This window comes from Hyposmocoma kahamanoa, unplaced genomic scaffold (genome assembly GCF_003589595.1).
Source record: "Hyposmocoma kahamanoa isolate Upper Pololo Valley unplaced genomic scaffold, ASM358959v1 87, whole genome shotgun sequence".
Classification (NCBI taxonomy): Eukaryota; Metazoa; Arthropoda; class Insecta; order Lepidoptera; family Cosmopterigidae; genus Hyposmocoma; species Hyposmocoma kahamanoa.
The window spans coordinates 12,532,840-12,550,432 of NW_020654422.1; positions in this window are offsets into that span (position 1 = coordinate 12,532,840).

Genomic DNA, 17,593 nt, shown 5'->3' on the forward strand with positions numbered 1-17,593 from the left:
CTTCTGAGAGCGGGCGGTAAGCCGATACTTAAAGTCGTCCAGAAGCTTTTCAATTCTGTCATCGTCGAAGGTCAAACGCTGAAGGCATGGGGCTGAAGCGAGGTCGTCCTGTTCTTCAAAAATGATGATAAAACACTCTTGAAGAACTATCGGCCAATCTCGCTTCTGAGTCATTAGTTTAATGGTTAATTTGGTACGATAGACCACATCCATATGCTGCGGCAGGTTATACAGAAGACCGAGGAGTATAACCGGCCACTTTGCTTAGCGTTTGTGGACTATGAGAAGGCCTTTGATTCGATCGACACCTGGGCGGTGCTGCAGTCTCTCCAAAGGTGCCAAGTAGATTATAGGTATATCATGGTGTTAAGCTACTTATACAAAAACGCCACTATGTCAGTCCGATTACAGGATCAGAGCTCTAATCCTATCCAACTGCAACGAGGCGTGAGACAGGGAGATGTGATATCTCCGAAACTGTTCACTGCTGCGTTGGAGGATATTTTCAAGTTTCTGGACTGGAAAGGACTTGGCATCAACATCAATGGCGAGTATCTAATACACCTTCGATTTGCCGATTATATAGTTCTTATGGCTGAGACCTTGGGAGACCTGAACACAATGCTCGAAGATCGCAGTAGTGTTTCCCAAAGACACACGTCTTAAGATGAACATGGACAAGACGAAGATCATGTCGAATATCCATGTTGTACCCGCTCCAGTTAAAATTGGGAGCATTACACTCAAAGTTGTTGACCATTACGTATACTTGGAGCAGATAGTCCAGTTAGGTAAGTCCAACTTTGAGAAAGAGATCTCTCGTCGAATCCAGCTCGAATGGGCAGCGTTCGGAAAACTACAAAAAATCTTTGCGTCCAAATTGCCTTAGTGTATCAAGACGAAAGTCTTTGACCAGTGTGTGTTGCCAGTGATCACATATGGATCAGAAACGTGGTCCCTCACTACGGGCCTCATAAGAAGGCTCAAGGTCACTCAGCGGGCAATGGAGAGAGCGATGCCCGGTATTTCCCTACGTGATAGAATCAGAAATGAGGAAATCCGTAGGAAAACTAAGGTCGTAAGGTAATGTCGGTTACGACATAGCTCGAAGAATTGCTCAGCAGAAGTGGCAGTGGACGGGGCACATAGCTAGGAGAACTGATGGCCGTTGGGGCGGAAAGATTCTTCAATGGCTACCGCGCACTGGATGACGCTCCGACCGACGATCTGGTAAAGGTCGCGAGAAGCCGATGGATGCGGGCAGCGCAGGACAAATCGTCGTGGAGATCGTTGGGGGAGGCTTATGCCCGGCAATGGGCGTCGTATGGCCGAATGTTGATATTTAAACCGGGAAATAGGTGATCAACGTTATGGAAAGGAAAATAGAAACCGTTGCCCGCAAAATTCGGAATATCATGAACGCGTTGTCGGCCATGATACTTTATATTATATGAAACGTATGATTGCACTGACTCTCCCACCATTCTACTAATTTTTATTTTTTTTTGAGTTTTATTTTAAAGTTACACAAACGGAATATAATCATCACAAGGTAACAGATACAGTTTGATACATTAATCTATTAGACCGCATTCCAAAAACAGTGTACAGAGCATAATACATTTTGTTTTAGTACTTAATAAGTTAGTGTAAAATTACATACTCCAAATTACATTTAATTATTTGTTTAAATAATTAAAAGAAAATAAACAATATGACAGAACACAAACTGATTGAAAGGTAAAACTCAAGCTATACACGCAATTGCGTTAGTAAAAATTAATTTTCGAATTTAAAACATCCAGTTGAGCGTTACCTTGCTGAGGTTCATCATAAGCTCGACTTATTTTTATTATAGGGTTATAGAAAGAGGTTATTTACAAATAATACCTACTATAACCCTATAATATCAAGGCTAAAAATTCGCGGCACCCTGAGACGTTCTTTGGCATTAAAATTAACACAGGTCTCAGATTCGATTCCCAGGCCGGGAGAAATGTATGGTCTACATTTATTTCTCTCGTGAGTTTAGGTGTATTTGTGGTTGTCTATGTGTGTGTCCATGGCACCCGCGACACAGGGTTTTCCTAGTGCGGGGTTATGTTGAGTGTGTGCGTTATTATTATTATTCGTAAGGCAGATTCCCCTGAGAAGAATGAGCAAGAAACACTAAGGGTTGATTTTTGTAAGTAACTTTTGTACGTATTCAACATTTACAATATCTTTTTATATAGGTTTTATATAGATCGAGACTACCTCCATGAGCTAAACGGGTTGCTACCACGGATTTTTGTCATCCAAGTACGCAGAAGTTGAATAATAACCTTTAGTTAGCAAAGTTTTTGTTTCACTATATTATGAACAGTTATATTAAAAGTGGCCAATTGACCGCAGTGATCAGACGTTAATTTATTTATAATAGATTTATTACACATTGCTTACTATTACTGGCTGGTGGCTGTAGTAGAAGTTATTTTAGTGGGCGGGCACCAAGAAAAGATTCACAAGATTATAACATTGGCAAAATGATATGAGCCTACTGCTAGCTCTGGAATCTTCTAATAAGTTAACATTAAACTCACCACAAACAGCAATACATTTATTTGGATTATTTGATTTGTCTAAAACTTCATCTAATCTTATTTCAAATAATTCGTAAGATGAACGAGGGGTCTGTACACGCTTAATATAACAAGCCATGCAAGCCCTATGCAGGATATCTCTATAGTCCGATAAATAGATAGGCTCCAATATCTGTACGTTCTTTAAATTTTAAATTATTTTTAATAAGAACTAAAGAGCCGCCATGAAAAGTTTTTACTCTGCTGAACGAACTAGCCACCTGTAGATTGTTGAAACTAAACATGAACTGGTGTTTACATAAAAAAAGGTGCTCAGTAATACAAAAAATATCAATATTATTACAGTTAATAAATAATTCTATATATAATTAATCTGATGTTACAAACAGGCTACTTTCCTAATAAAATGAAATTATCGTTAATAAAACCTTTACATAAGAAAGGTTCCAAAGAAGCTTCAGAAAATTACAGACTCATGGCACTTTTTCCAAATTTCTCTAGAATATTCGAGAAAGTAGTCTACAAAAGAATAGTTAACTTTTTAGATAAACATAATATACTGAGTCAATTTCAATTCGGTTTTCGTAAAATGAGATCAACATCGTTATCTGTTTTTACATTTCTACGTAGTCTATGGGAAGCTGTAAATCTTAAAAAGACACCACTGCACTCTTTCTGGACATGTCAAAGGCTTTTGACTGTATTGTACATTCAAATATTGCTAAAACAACTTGACAATTATGGAATCCGTGGCGTAGCAAATAACTTAATATATAGTTACCTGTCAGATAGAAAACAAGCTTTGTGTGTGACTACGTTTAGCAATAACTGTGTGCCAGAGGTAAGGTCAACATACTTTAGAAATATATTAGGAGTACCACAAGGAAGCGTATAGGGTCCGCTTCTCTTCATAATTTATATTAATTAACTGCCATATCATACACAGCACTTACCTATTATGTTCGCAGATGATGTCACGATACTCTTTACCAATAATGGTAAAACAAAAACTGATTATGAACTTGACATAAACAATACTTTGAACGGTCTTACTACCGTTTAAACTACTTTACTTCTTTTGTTTTACTGGTTTAAATCACTAAATTTAAAAATAAATAATTCTAAGACAACATATATACAGTTTGGTAATTATAAAAAAGTAGATCTAGATTTACAAATAACTTGTGAAAACAATGTCATCGATGAGGTAAAGCACATGAAATTTCTTGCGTCAGTTGAAGTTGCTACAAGCGCATATTATAGGAACATATATCCGTTACTAATGTATGGTATTATTTTCTGGGGAAACTCAGTCGATGCTGTTAAAACATTCACAATTCAAAAACGGTGTTTGCGTATAATCTATAGTAAACTTAGTGATTATTCCCTCAGAACTCTGTACAAAGAATAGGGTTTCCTGACGTTAGCAGGACTATACATTTTAGAGAGAGAGAGTATGCCTCTTTGTACGTAATCACATTAGCTTTTTAATTAAAATATCCGATGTACACTCCGTTAACGTAAGGAACAAGGACCGTCTTCTTACTCCCTCTAATAAAAAGCACGATCTTTGACCACAGCACTTATGTAATGGCAATCAGGTTTTATAACAGAATTCCGATTGATATTAAATACTTAAATGATAATCAATTCAAGCCTCGTCTAAAGAAATGGCTTATTAACAATATTTTCTATAATCTAAGTGAATTTAATAAAGTGTTATCAAATATTTGACAAAGTACATCACGTTTAATTTTATGGACGTTTAAATTTATAGTATATTTTAATTGTATTTTAAAGACTGTAATTATAACACATTGTACGCTCGACTTGGGTAAGAACTGTGAAACAAATGTATGCCATACATATGTAACATCTTAATCTACCAGTTCATACAATAAATGTTTCCGAGTTCTGATTTCTGGGGGTCTACTGTCGATCTCCGTCCGAAACAATTACTGCCAAATAAGCAATACTTGACCAAATGAATGACGCGTGATGCGAATGAAGCTTCATTCTTGATACTTGTCTTTTAATTTTGTCGAATATTACTTATTTGACAGTAATTGTTTCGGACGGATGCCGGACGGAGATCGAGAGTAAACCCCCTGAACCGTTGCTTGCAGGATTCGGAAAATCATGAACGCGTTGTCGGCCATGATACTTTATATTATATGAAGACTCCAGTGCGTATGATTGCAAAGACTCTCCCACCATTCCACTTATTTTTTAATTTTTAGTAGTACTTACGTACTGAAGGCATTCGAATCCAGCCGGATCGATGGAATTTTTATTAGTGTTCTATCTTTGAGTTAACAATTATAACGCATTAGTAAATCGTTATTTGAAATCAGTAGAGTCAAAAATTGCAAAATACTGGGACATTATCGTTTTTGTTTTGGTTCATATCCATTATTAGTTTATTTACTAAAGCCTGTATCAATTCGCACCGAAGTGAGGCGGCAAACAAATTAAGATTAAATCGAATCTGCAAATTGCTCGTTGCAACCAAAACAAGTTAATTTCGTTACGCCTTCGTTAATGGATAAAGTTAGATTGATGTTATGTAAATTTAATTATAATTTGTTTCGATTGGGAATGTATCATACATGGTATATCTCATTACAAACGCGTGTGGTATTGTAAAAATAGTATAAACAGCGAGTAGGTAATATTAAGTTTATTGAATATCAGATTTACCATGAAATTCAATTATTTTTTGTAAAATGACTCCACTAGTTTGTTACAATTATTATTACAAAGGTCGAACACTAAGGAACATTCCTTCGATCAGCGCCTTCAGTACACCGTACCTGTCGGTCATACAACTGAGCTACGTAACAAACCCACAGACCTTACGAATTTTTATTTTATAATATATATTTTATAATACGAGTATATATTATTTATAATAATACGCTTGTTGCAAATCTTTAGTTTTGATTTTTAACTTTTTTGCCTTAGCCATCTTGAGAAATCTATGAAAGTTTTTCTTCACTCGGCCGTATATCTTACAGCTACCAGCGACTGGCTAAAGATATAGAGAGTAGGTAGTTTATAAAACTTTCCCATTTTGGTGACAATTACCCATTGGGATAATTGTTTGTACAAGTAACTACTTTAACTAATTAACAACTAACTAACTACAATTCAATATAAGACTTTTCTATTTACGATTGCCTATATAAACCATTCAACTTTTAATTGAGAAACAGAAACGTTTTTTTAAATCAAAAGTAGATATAATCAAAAGAGCTGTTGTGTTCTTCGTCATGTAGGTACGAGTAAATTTTCCATAAAAAAAGTTTCCATAATAAGACCAGCCATCCACGGTATTACAACATACTATCACAAGAGAACAAAGAAAAAAACTGCGTGAAACATTTTTAATTTCAGCTGAAAACAGGTAGTAAGGAAGAGCTTTGAGGTATTCTGTAAATTCACAAAAGCTGTGAAACGAGGGCTTCTATTAAAATGCCACGTTATAATGTAGATTAAAAAATAGTTTGGCAGCCACTATTAGAGAATATTTGGGCAGGGTTGCAGAACATTTTTAGTTCAAAATTTCTTACGCAACGAAAGCAGAGTTGCCTATAATACACCGTAGTGTCCCGTAAATGGTAAGACTTTCCCATATCTCGTTTAATGCCAATTTAATAGTGAAAAGTGATAGTTAGGTCCTAGATAAAATTGCTATCTATGTACAGGTTCTTTGTAATTTACCCTAAGTGATAAAAATAATTGCTGCTATTAGTTTTATTGTCTCATAATAATCTCCTACATATATACATTTTCATAATTGGTGAAGTTTTGCAGACTCAAACAATATTATTGCTATGATCCAAGTGTAAAAATTTTACTACAGTAAAATGTGGCGTTCAAATTTAGCGCCATTATTCTAGAAAATATTTCAAAAAATCTCGGTTGCTTTTTTCGTATAAATTTGAGAGCATGTAGTTATATATTTAGTACATTTTAATGTAAATTGGGCGTTTAGCGCTGTTTGCTAAGTTTGCTAAGTTTTAGGAGGTTAAGGAACCAAAAACATTTGTCAGCCTTCTGATAGCTGTAAATTTATCTGGCTGAGTGAAGAAGTTCTCGCAGGTGGTGCTGTGGCAAAAAAACCGATTAAACCTGATACAAAGATCTTCGAAACAAATTCGTAAGATGTACTGGCCCAATTTGTAGCTCATTTGGCACAGGCGGTTGCCACGTTGAGGCAACAGATATTTTTCGTTGTGTTTTTGAATCGTTTCTTTTCGATCTTTGTATCAATAATGATAAGTAGTAAAGTATTTTCACAAAAAAAAAAAATAATACAGTGTAATAAAATGCATTTGGAAGGTGGTGGGATATCGCCAAAGACAGAGAGCAATCGAGGATTTTAGGGGAGACCTTTGCCCCGCAGTGGGATATAATAGGTTAATAAAAAAAATCTAATGCAATGTGTCTAATAATCACACCAGCTAAAGAACAACGGAATTCATTCTGGGGCACTTCCCAGAACACCCACACCAGTACCAATCTAGAAAAGTTCATTTCGTAATTTGGTTTTACCGGCAATCGAGCCCGGGACCTCCTCATCCAGCGCCTACACCCTTGGGCCACCGAGTTCGTCAAAAAATATATGAATATCAAATATGAATAGTAAAACCATCATGATATTCAATAAAAGTAAAAAAAACACTAAAAACTTGTCATGTCGAAAAATTGTCATCAACACAGTTATTTCACATTTTACATAAACAGTTCGGTATGTAACTATGGTTTCTTAAAGTAAAAATCTTCTATAAGTTAAATTGTCAATTTTTTTTTATTATATTAACACTTACTTTGCAAATTGTTCAATGTTTAGCTCTTTTTGAATTTACGATTATGTGTTCTTTTATTTAGTTCTATTTCACCATTCACATTTTACATTCACGTTATCGGTCCGTTATTGTCTATGGGATCCGAAGCCCAATACGAAAGCGTTGTGGCTAACGAACTGCGGACGGCTCACGGATCGTTTTGATTTCGTACGCAGCTGCGGTTGTATATTTTGAGAGTAGACCTTCAGCAGCTCGTTAAGTGCTTATCTTTAGTCACTCATAAATATACCTTTTAAAAAACGAAACAAAAACCAATGACACCAGCTCACCTCAAAAAAAAAAACACATAACGCACTCTAGCCCTTAAATGAGTTCGCATGATTTTAAGTAATAAAGCGGCACTGTGGAGTACTTTTTACACTGTATACATGCACGTATTTAAATAGATGACTCAGCGTGTATTTAAAGCCCTTACTATTATCCTCTTTTTGTTGTTTATTCGACAAACTGCTAGTTTCCTCATATGGAGGTGAATTATATTTAAATTGTGTTACATTGTACCTTTGTTGATTATTACGGAATTACTGAAAAAGGATACGACCTCCTTGGTAGAGCGGCTTGTTCACTGGTTTTTATGGCGTCGCCATCTTTGAGGTCCCGGATTCGATTCCCAGCTGGGTCAATGTAGAAAAACTAACTTTTCTATATTGTCTCGGGTCTGGGTGTTTGTGGTACCGTCGTCGTTGTTTCCAATTAACATAACACAAGAGATTTAATAGTTACTTATTTTGGGATTGTTATTTTATTTTATTTATTTTTATTTTTATTTTATTCGGAAATCTTACAGCTAGGTAACAATAATAAAAGCTTAAATATAGTACATGCCTGACAGATCAGTGCATGTATGCTGAGGGCTAATTAAAAGCTCAATAATAATAAAAATAAAATAAAATAAAATAAAATAAAATATATATAAAAGTAAAAATATAAAATAAAAGTAAAAATTTAATATTTATAAATATATATTTCAATTTAGTACATGTATGTATATATGTACAGACGATAACCTAAGGCCCTAAACGAAACTCCCACTCTTACAAGTTTAAACTTAATTTCAGAATCTTTCCCTTCCCTTCTCCTTCTCAAAAGTTGAGCTCCAGCAGCAGTAGAGCTCCTTGTGAAAGAGTTCGTCCAGGGAAGTTCTGCCACCTTACCTATTTCGTAATGCATCATAATCATAATGTATAATAAATAATCATTATCATAATGCACAATAAATTTCGTAATTTCATAATGCTCACGTTACTGCTTTCCGGTTTGGAAGGGTAAGTGTGCTGGTGAAATTACGGGCACATGGGATTGACAAGTCCTCTTCTATAGTCAATCCTCTGTAGTCAACTTATTTTAACTGCCTCCATGGCCGAATGGTTGCCATGACTGCCACGCAGAGGTCCCAGGTTCGATTCCCGGGCCGGGAGATATATTTGTATGGCCTACATTTATTTCTCTCGTGAGTTTGGGTGTAATTTATGGTTGTCAATGTATGTGTCCATGGCATCCGCGATACAAGGTTTTCCTAGTGCGGGGTTATGTTGAGTATGTGCGTTATTATTATTATTTCAGGGTGACGGGCGCAGTTGCAGCGACCCTAAGATTGTTGCGATTTAAAGGTATGAGTGGCACTGCAACTGTTATGGATAGGCGTGTCCTTACAACCAGGTGCAAGACTTATTTGCCCTTTACCACCAGGTGCATGACTTGTTCGCCCCGTTCGACTTTTTCGTTACTATATTAACAATGATTACAAAGAGAGTTCAGTGAGAAAGTGCGCTATCAACCTTTTCTAGAAGGAAGCAAACCACGAGCTAGTCTTGATGTGGGAAGAGAGTCTGAGTTTGTTTTACAAATGCGCTGCACGAGAAGAAACAGAGTTAAAAACAAATTTTATTGCAGCTGGAACCATCTTAGTGAAAACGCATACATTTGTTTTTCAAGCAAACGAACGTCTCGGATTCTTTACAGGTTTCATGGTTACGGCCACTTAAGAAAAAAGCAATAGAAGTGCCTTTAGCCTCCATTACTATCAGAACCGATGTCGCCATAGCTCACACATTCTTAATAAAAACACTACAAAATCTTGATATTGATTGGTCGTAGTTTCAAATTGAAAAAGAAATAACAAATTCTGCGTCCGATCGGGTAGTCTCGAAATCAGATGGGTTTTTGAGCGAGAAGATGAACCTAATTCTCACTATATCTAATACCTAATTTGTGAGTTAAATCAACTATTGTTCCGATTACAAAATTTGTCAAAAGTTCCGATCGGCCAGCTGTGAATCGCAATTATGCGCCTCGACTCGGAAAAGACGCAGTTTCCGATCGGGAGAGGCAATCAAAATCAAGCTGCTGGATTGTTGATAACTTTACCATATCGTTGAAAGTTCAATACCTATTATTAAAAGTTACGACATTTCGACATTATATTGAAATTTCTTAATGTGCTGCCATCTAGCGGTTAATTGCGGAACGACGACGAATTTTGGTTAGACAATTTGAGTTGTTAATTTAGTTCTCCACAAAAGAAGCGACCATATGGCAAGGGTTTTACAAAGCTTACAAGCTTTATTTTCGTTTCTTGTGACAAAAAAATATTGCGACAAACAAAAAATTTAAAATTTATTAAAATAAGACTCCGACGATATGAAATACCACGCCAGGTAATATTTTTTGCGGCTATCATTTTTGTACACCAAAACAGCACAATAAGGAATTTTTTAAGGATTTTAAAGAATTTGCACGAAAGAGTGACACAACCATACAATGCGAAATTGTCGAACTGAGCTCAAATAGATCTTTCGAGACCTATAGTTGGCAAGCGTCAGACGCTAATTAATCACTTCTACTGTATTTATTGTTATGTGGTTACGGTTGACTAAGATGGTATAGTTATGTTATGGTTGTTAGGTTGTGTAACATTTTGAAATATATTATTTAGTAAAATAATTAAATTTTTAATATTTTCACAAATATAGTGATGTTACTTTGTTCAGGAACATAGTGATGCCATTAAGGAGACTTTTTAATTAGCAAAAATACGAAGTTCTTTTTTTGAAACATTATATTACACTTAGAATAATAACGCATAGAAACCTAGTCCGCACACGATAAGTGAGGCAAATTGAAGCGCGCCCAATGGGCCTACACGAGCGGACGGGCCTTCAGTGCTTAAGGTCAACTTGCACCGCGAACAGATCAAGAATTTTAGCTAAAAATGACGAAATGTGCGGTAAATGAGTGTAAAAATACGTCAGACAAACATAAAATAGACACTAACATCACATACCACAAGGAAGTAACGCGTTTCAACTTGTATTTTTATATAAATATTCACTAAAACCGAAAATTAACCTACTACTAAAACTAGCCTACATAAATTTGATTTTTGTCTCACTTCAAAAAAAGAACGTCGAAATTTTTCAGTTCTGTAGCGAGAATTTTGATTTAAAATTAAAAAGAGCACGTCTGTGATATGGTTAATTAAATTATAAAAAAATATAAAACAAAGAAACATTTTAATTGACAGATTAAAGTACAGGAGTAAAAAAAAATAGTTTTCCGGAATTTACTCGTACGGTCTCAAATGTAGTGAAAGAACTTTGCTACACTACGAAGAACAAAGAGTATTCGCGTGAATCTTCTTCGCGTGAAGTAACTCGTACAGTAGTATAAAAATATCCGTGGCTGTATCGCAACCTTCGCAATATTAACAGAGACCCTTCATTTGATGTAGCGTAATTGCTACGTTTACGCTTATTTAGCAAATGTTTCGGGCGCAATTTTTTATGGAGTTTAAGTGTGTTAAGCGTCACCATAATACTTACTTTCATAGTAGTGGTCTACAAAATTCAGCTCTTGTTTCAAAAAAAATTCTTTTACGTTTCGTGTCACTAACAGCGCTTATCGGATCGGATTTTGCATTTAATTTTATCATGTACTAATTAAAGGCTTTCATATATAATTACCATAAAGTAACGTTTTTGAAATTATGGAAACACGAGTGTATAATTTTTTAATGGATATAACTTAATTTTGAATTCAAAGTTAATGTTTTGAAACAGAATTTTAGTAAAATATTACGTATTCAATTCGATTTTCCGAATTACTTTTCGTATAGCGTATAACTCCGGCAAATGAAAAATGTAATTCAAATTACAATAAAGTCATTTAAAAAAATTGTGGTACACATTTGTTTAAATTAGTTAATTTGAAATTTACCATCAGCTTTCCGGCGAAAGTAAACATCGTAATGAAAGCTACACGTCGAAGAAGATTCAAAACTCTCGGAAAACGTGTGAAGTCCCCAAACGAGTTAGGCCGCCTATGGCCTAAACTCTCACCTGAGAGGAGACCCGTGACCAGCAGTGGGACATATAAATGGATTAATGATGATGACGATTGTAAATACCATACAAAAGCTCAGAACAAATCTATATTACAGTACTTTACTAATTACTTTTTGGTGTCTGCTTGAAAATTATCACATTATAAAATGTTATTTTTTCACTCGAAAATAATATAAGGGATACACAGCAAAACTGCTATGACAAAAGTTTGAAAGATAATATAATCCAGCTGCAAGCCGATATTGCGGACCGAGAACAGGCTTTGTTGTATAACGACGTTGAGCTAGCGGGCTGTCCCGAAACCGCGAACGAAAACCCTTCGCACCTTGTCCTTGAAATAGCTAAGAAGATATGTGTTAACATCGACGAGAAGGATATAGTGAGCGCTTGGAGAGCGGGGCCCGTGCGACCTGAAGGCGGAGGCAACGCGCCGAGCCGACCGCGCCCGTTGACCGTGCGATTCACGCGCCGTGCGCCGCGGGACGAGTTGCTGCGGGCCGCGCGTATCCGTCGCCATATGGACACCGAAGGATTACCACTGTCGGGGCCGGTGAGCTCCTTATACATTAATGAACGACTTACAAAGCGCAATCGTCTTTTATTCCAAAAGGCTCGGAACCTCGCCCGCGACACAAACGTTAAATATGTGTGGACGCGTGGTGGCAAAATTTTTGTACGAGAAGATGATGGGAAACCACGAAAACAATTGCGCTCGGAATGTGACCTCGAAATGGTTTTTGGTCGATCGTAGCGTTGGTTATTATGTGTAGTATGTTAGTATTAGTATTATTGGTTGCTCTACAAAACTTCACACCTCTCACGCACATTCACAATATACACATGCACACACGCATATATACATTTACTAATTGCATCAATGGGTAACTGCAAAAAAAGTAATTGTTTACGAATAGGGCTATTAAATGCACGATCTCTTAATACCGGACAGGATGAATTATTGGTGACTGTACTGAATCATAGGCCTGACATCCTTGCTGTTAACGAGACTTGGCTGGGAGCGGGGGAAGAGTCAATTGCTCCGGCGTTACCTGGATACAGTTTTTTACATAGAGCAAGAGTAGGAAGACGAGGTGGTGGTGTGGGTTTTTACGTGAGACAGGGAATAGTTACACGTACAAAAAGACATCCACCCTCATCACTAGAACAACTATGGCTTGAAGTCCAACTACCGGGAGCCACTCTGGCGCTTGGCACTGTATACAGGCCCGAGAGCATTAACATACGGGATGCCCTGGACGCACTCAGCGAGTCAATAAATTCTATGGCGCGCTGTAGTTATACGTGTCTTGTGGGTGATTTGAATGTGGACCTGACTCAAACAGAATCAATAAAAGCAGCAGAGCTGATTGCATTCTGCCATCAACATAACTTGGACCAGCTAGTCAAAGAACCGACTCGAGTTACAGACTCTACTGAAACTTTGATCGATGTTGTCCTAACTGACAGTGCGTCTCGCTGTAAAGATGTAAAAGTAATACATAATCGTTGTTTAAGTGATCATGGTATGGTGTTGATTGATTTCAATATTAAAAAACCAAGAATGTGTAAACAAATAAAGTACCAACGATCTCTACGGGACATTAATATGGATCTCTTTCATATAGATCTTCATTCTATTCCATGGCAATCAATAGGTGATTTGGAAAATGTTGATCAAATGATAGAAACTTTTAATAAGTACATGTTGTGTCTGTTCGATATTCATGCACCAATAAGGAAGAGAATTGCAAGAGACAAACCGAAACCATGGATCACAGATACAATAAAATTAATGATGAGCTTACGTGATGACGCTCTATCTAACGCGCAAAAAAAGAAAACACAAAGCTCTGAAGATTACTATTGTAGTTTAAAAAATTATGTGACAGCATCCATTAGGAGAGAAAAGAAGGCGTATTTCAATAATTTCATTAATAATAATATTAACAAGCCAAATGAGCTTTGGAAAAACATTAGAAAAATTTCGAGCTTTGAAACTTCTAAGAAACCTAGCATTCCACATAATATTAATGACCCTGAAAAAATTAATGATCATTTTTTAAATATCCCGGCCTGTGGCGACGTAAATTTAGAAAATATTACGCTAAGTAGAGACAATCTTAAACGTGCAAAATACTTTGAGTTCAAACCTACGACAATCAAAGAGGTATACAAGATTGTTTCTGCGATAAAAACAAAATCAGAAGGGCATGACGGGTTGAATATAGACATGATCCAACTAACCCTGGACGCGACACTCCCAATAATAACAATTATAGTGAATACATCCATTGAGACGAATACCTTTCCAACATGTTGGAAAAGAGCCTTAGTTAAACCCATTCCTAAAAAGAACTCGGTTGAAGAAATGAAAGACCTAAGACCAGTGTCTATTCTACCCGTATTGTCGAAAGTGATCGAAAATGTGGTCCTGGTCCAAATACAAACATTTTTAGATGAGTCAAATATTATACCTAAATTTCAGTCGGGTTTCCGGAGAGATCATGGAACGGAAACAGCTCTACTTCATGTTACTGACGATCTTACAGAGGCCTCGGACGCGGGGTTAAGTAGCATATTAATATTACTGGACTACTCTCGAGCTTTCGATTGTTTGCACCCAGAATTGCTTCTAACAAAATTAAAACTGTATGGGTTTTCGCCTGATGCCTGTCAGTGGTTAAGATCTTTTTTAATAGACAGAGAGCAAATGGTAGTTACGGAGAATTCGGATGGTGACAAAATGAATTCAACATGGAGAACACTCACAAGAGGGGTACCGCAAGGTTCTTCACTCAGTCCAATCCTCTTCACCATCTTTACCGCAGATCTACCAATAAGCATAACATCCTGTAAATATCACTTATACGCAGACGATACACAATTATACTACTCATTTGACGGAAAAAGTTCACAAATAGCAGTGGATAAAATTAATAACGATCTTCAAAATATTTACATCTGGTCACAGAGGAACTCTCTGGTTCTAAATCCTGGGAAATCACAAATGTTAATCTTGGGAACTAAAACACAAATAAAACAGGTATTAGATTGTGCTAACAAAATTAAAATTAATGACGTTATTCTGGAACAGGTCAAGTCGGCACGGAATTTGGGACTTATTTTGGATGAAGAACAAAAATACGTAGAGCACGTTAATCTGAAAATTAGAAACGCCTTCTTTAGGTTAAAAACTCTATACCAAATCAGGCCATACATAAAGGAAGAGCTACGGTTACTCCTAACAGACGCTTTAGTGCTATCACCCTTTAACTACTGTAGTGTTGTTTTCGGCCCTAGAATTAAAACCTGCACTGAGAGATCTATACAGAGAGTGCAAAACGCGTGCATCCGTTTTGCCTTCGATATACCCAGGCGAGAGTACATTACTCCCTATTTGAATAAAAAGGGAATCCTCAACATGAACGCGAGAAGAGAGCTCCAGTATGCTTGTTTGGTCCAAAGAGTGGTATGGAACGGGAAACCGGAATATCTCTTCGAAAAACTCACATGGCAGAGAGACGTTACGCATAGAAGTCTTCGTACTACTATATGCGACATGTTAAGGGTTCCAATACATAAGTCATCACGGTACAGGGGTTGTTTTAGGTTTAGTGCTGCAAGAATATGGAATGATCTGCCACCACCAATGAGGAAGAAAATCAGTACGCATCGGTTCAGAGACTTATTTAAATCAGCCTTAATAAAAAGGCAACTTGCGGCGGTGGATCTAAAGCACTCTTTTTGGAAGGCTATAAAGCTGGGGAATTATTTTGTGCCCTAATTTATTTATCTTAATATTTTTACTATCTTTTTTCTTCACACACACACTCATACACACAAGTACATGCACGCACACACACACACACACACATGCACACACAAACGCGTGCATAACGAACATACATTCATCTTACGCGAAGTTGTAGAGTGACCTACTGATAGTTTATTTGGATTTTTTTTTTTTTTTTAATTGTTCATTTTTTATTATTATTATTTTTTGTTATATTAGTATTCACATTATTATTGCAATATTTTTTGTTTAGAAAATTTAGTAATACCGTGTTCATTGTTAGGCCCTCCATACAATTAAGCCCGCCCAATATCTTAGGGCCAAGGAGGTGGCTGAAAAACAGCGCTGTCTGCGACAACAACGGTTGCAGGCAGCACAAGCTGAGACACCTCCTTTTGCCCTGTTGACATGTTTGGCGTGCATTACGATAATTGTCTCTACTTATTATTATTATTATTTTTATTGTTTCATGTAATTATGTGCAAAACATGTTTTAATAGGACAATAAAACTTTTTGTATTGTATTGTATTGTATTGTAATATAATTTTCGTCGGTTTCGAAATTATCACCATCATTCATACATAGTTCTAGGGGTAGATAGATTATATTCACCCCACAATATACTCCCCAAGCGGTCACTAGCAAGTACCGCTAAGTGATAAACCCTCCAGTAAATCCTTACCCTGACCGCTGAGAACAAATGTGACGTCACACAGCATGATTCACTAGGAGGCCTGATAAACGCGCACCCCGGTCTGTGATCTACTGTTATAAGCCTAAGGCCGTAAATGGTGGTGTGTGTACCTACCTACTAAACACAAGTATTAGCTATTATTTTATAATATAGTTATGTTAACAGTTACATCAATGTACTTACGTGTTATTATTGGTTGGTAGTGTTTCCGTACAAACATCACTAGGGTTACCAACACCTTTTTTTTTCTTTACCTGGTAGCTATTTCCACCGTAAACTAGCCCGGCTGTGTACCGATTTACTGGGGGCACAGGTGTTCCAAGGCTGGCAACACCTTCAACACCTGTTTAGTAGCAGTAGAGCTTCTTGTGAAAGAGTCCGTCCAGGGATGTACACTGCCACCTTACCTATTTCTGTGCCCCTCAGATCTTTGTTATTTATAGCTCTGAGTGACACTGCAACTGTTATGGACAGGCGTGTGGCTTACCATCAGGCGCACGACTTGTTCGTTCCGTCAATTAGTATCATAAAAAATACCTTAGCTATATTATGGATACGTACTAAATATCATAGACGTTTGTAATCACTTTCCATCATGTACCATTAAACAGTTTAATTGTATTGGATTAAAATGTACGATTCGGAATAAGATAACAAAATATCTTCAAAGCCGTTGTAAATCTCCAAGGACCACGGCCTTAAAGGACGTACATGAGACGACAAAAATTAGGGAACAATTACATAAACTCTATTAATGAGCAGAGATTGAGAATGTTATTACTCAACGGCACTTCCGAATTACTAAAATAAAATTTGTCTTATTTGTGCCTCAACCTATACACAAATTTTTAAACAAAAAGAATTGATTTGAACTATTTTTATCGGATTATGAAAGAGTATGATCTTCGAACAACACTTATGTAATATAATAACTAAAATGTGCCATAATTCTACTTTAAAAATAGCATCTTAAGTAATAATTGATACAACATGGTATGAAAGACACCCACACAGGGAGTCTGTGCCGTTTGAGCTTTAATAAGTCTCCAGTCCAGTCAAGCTCCAGATTGACAACCTAATAAAAATGGTCTTTGTCATAAACTCATTTTGTCGATTTTTTTAATTATGTCTCTTTCATTCTAAAGGTGTGATACAATCAATGTGCATAGAGTTCAAGTAAATTATAGTGCTTAAATATTTTGATTAGTTAAATTTAATATTTTGGGTTTTATTAAAATAATTTGTATTAATCATTGATTATCTTCTGCTTTTTGCAGTGTTTCAGTTTATTTTCTGCTTTTTGAGTACA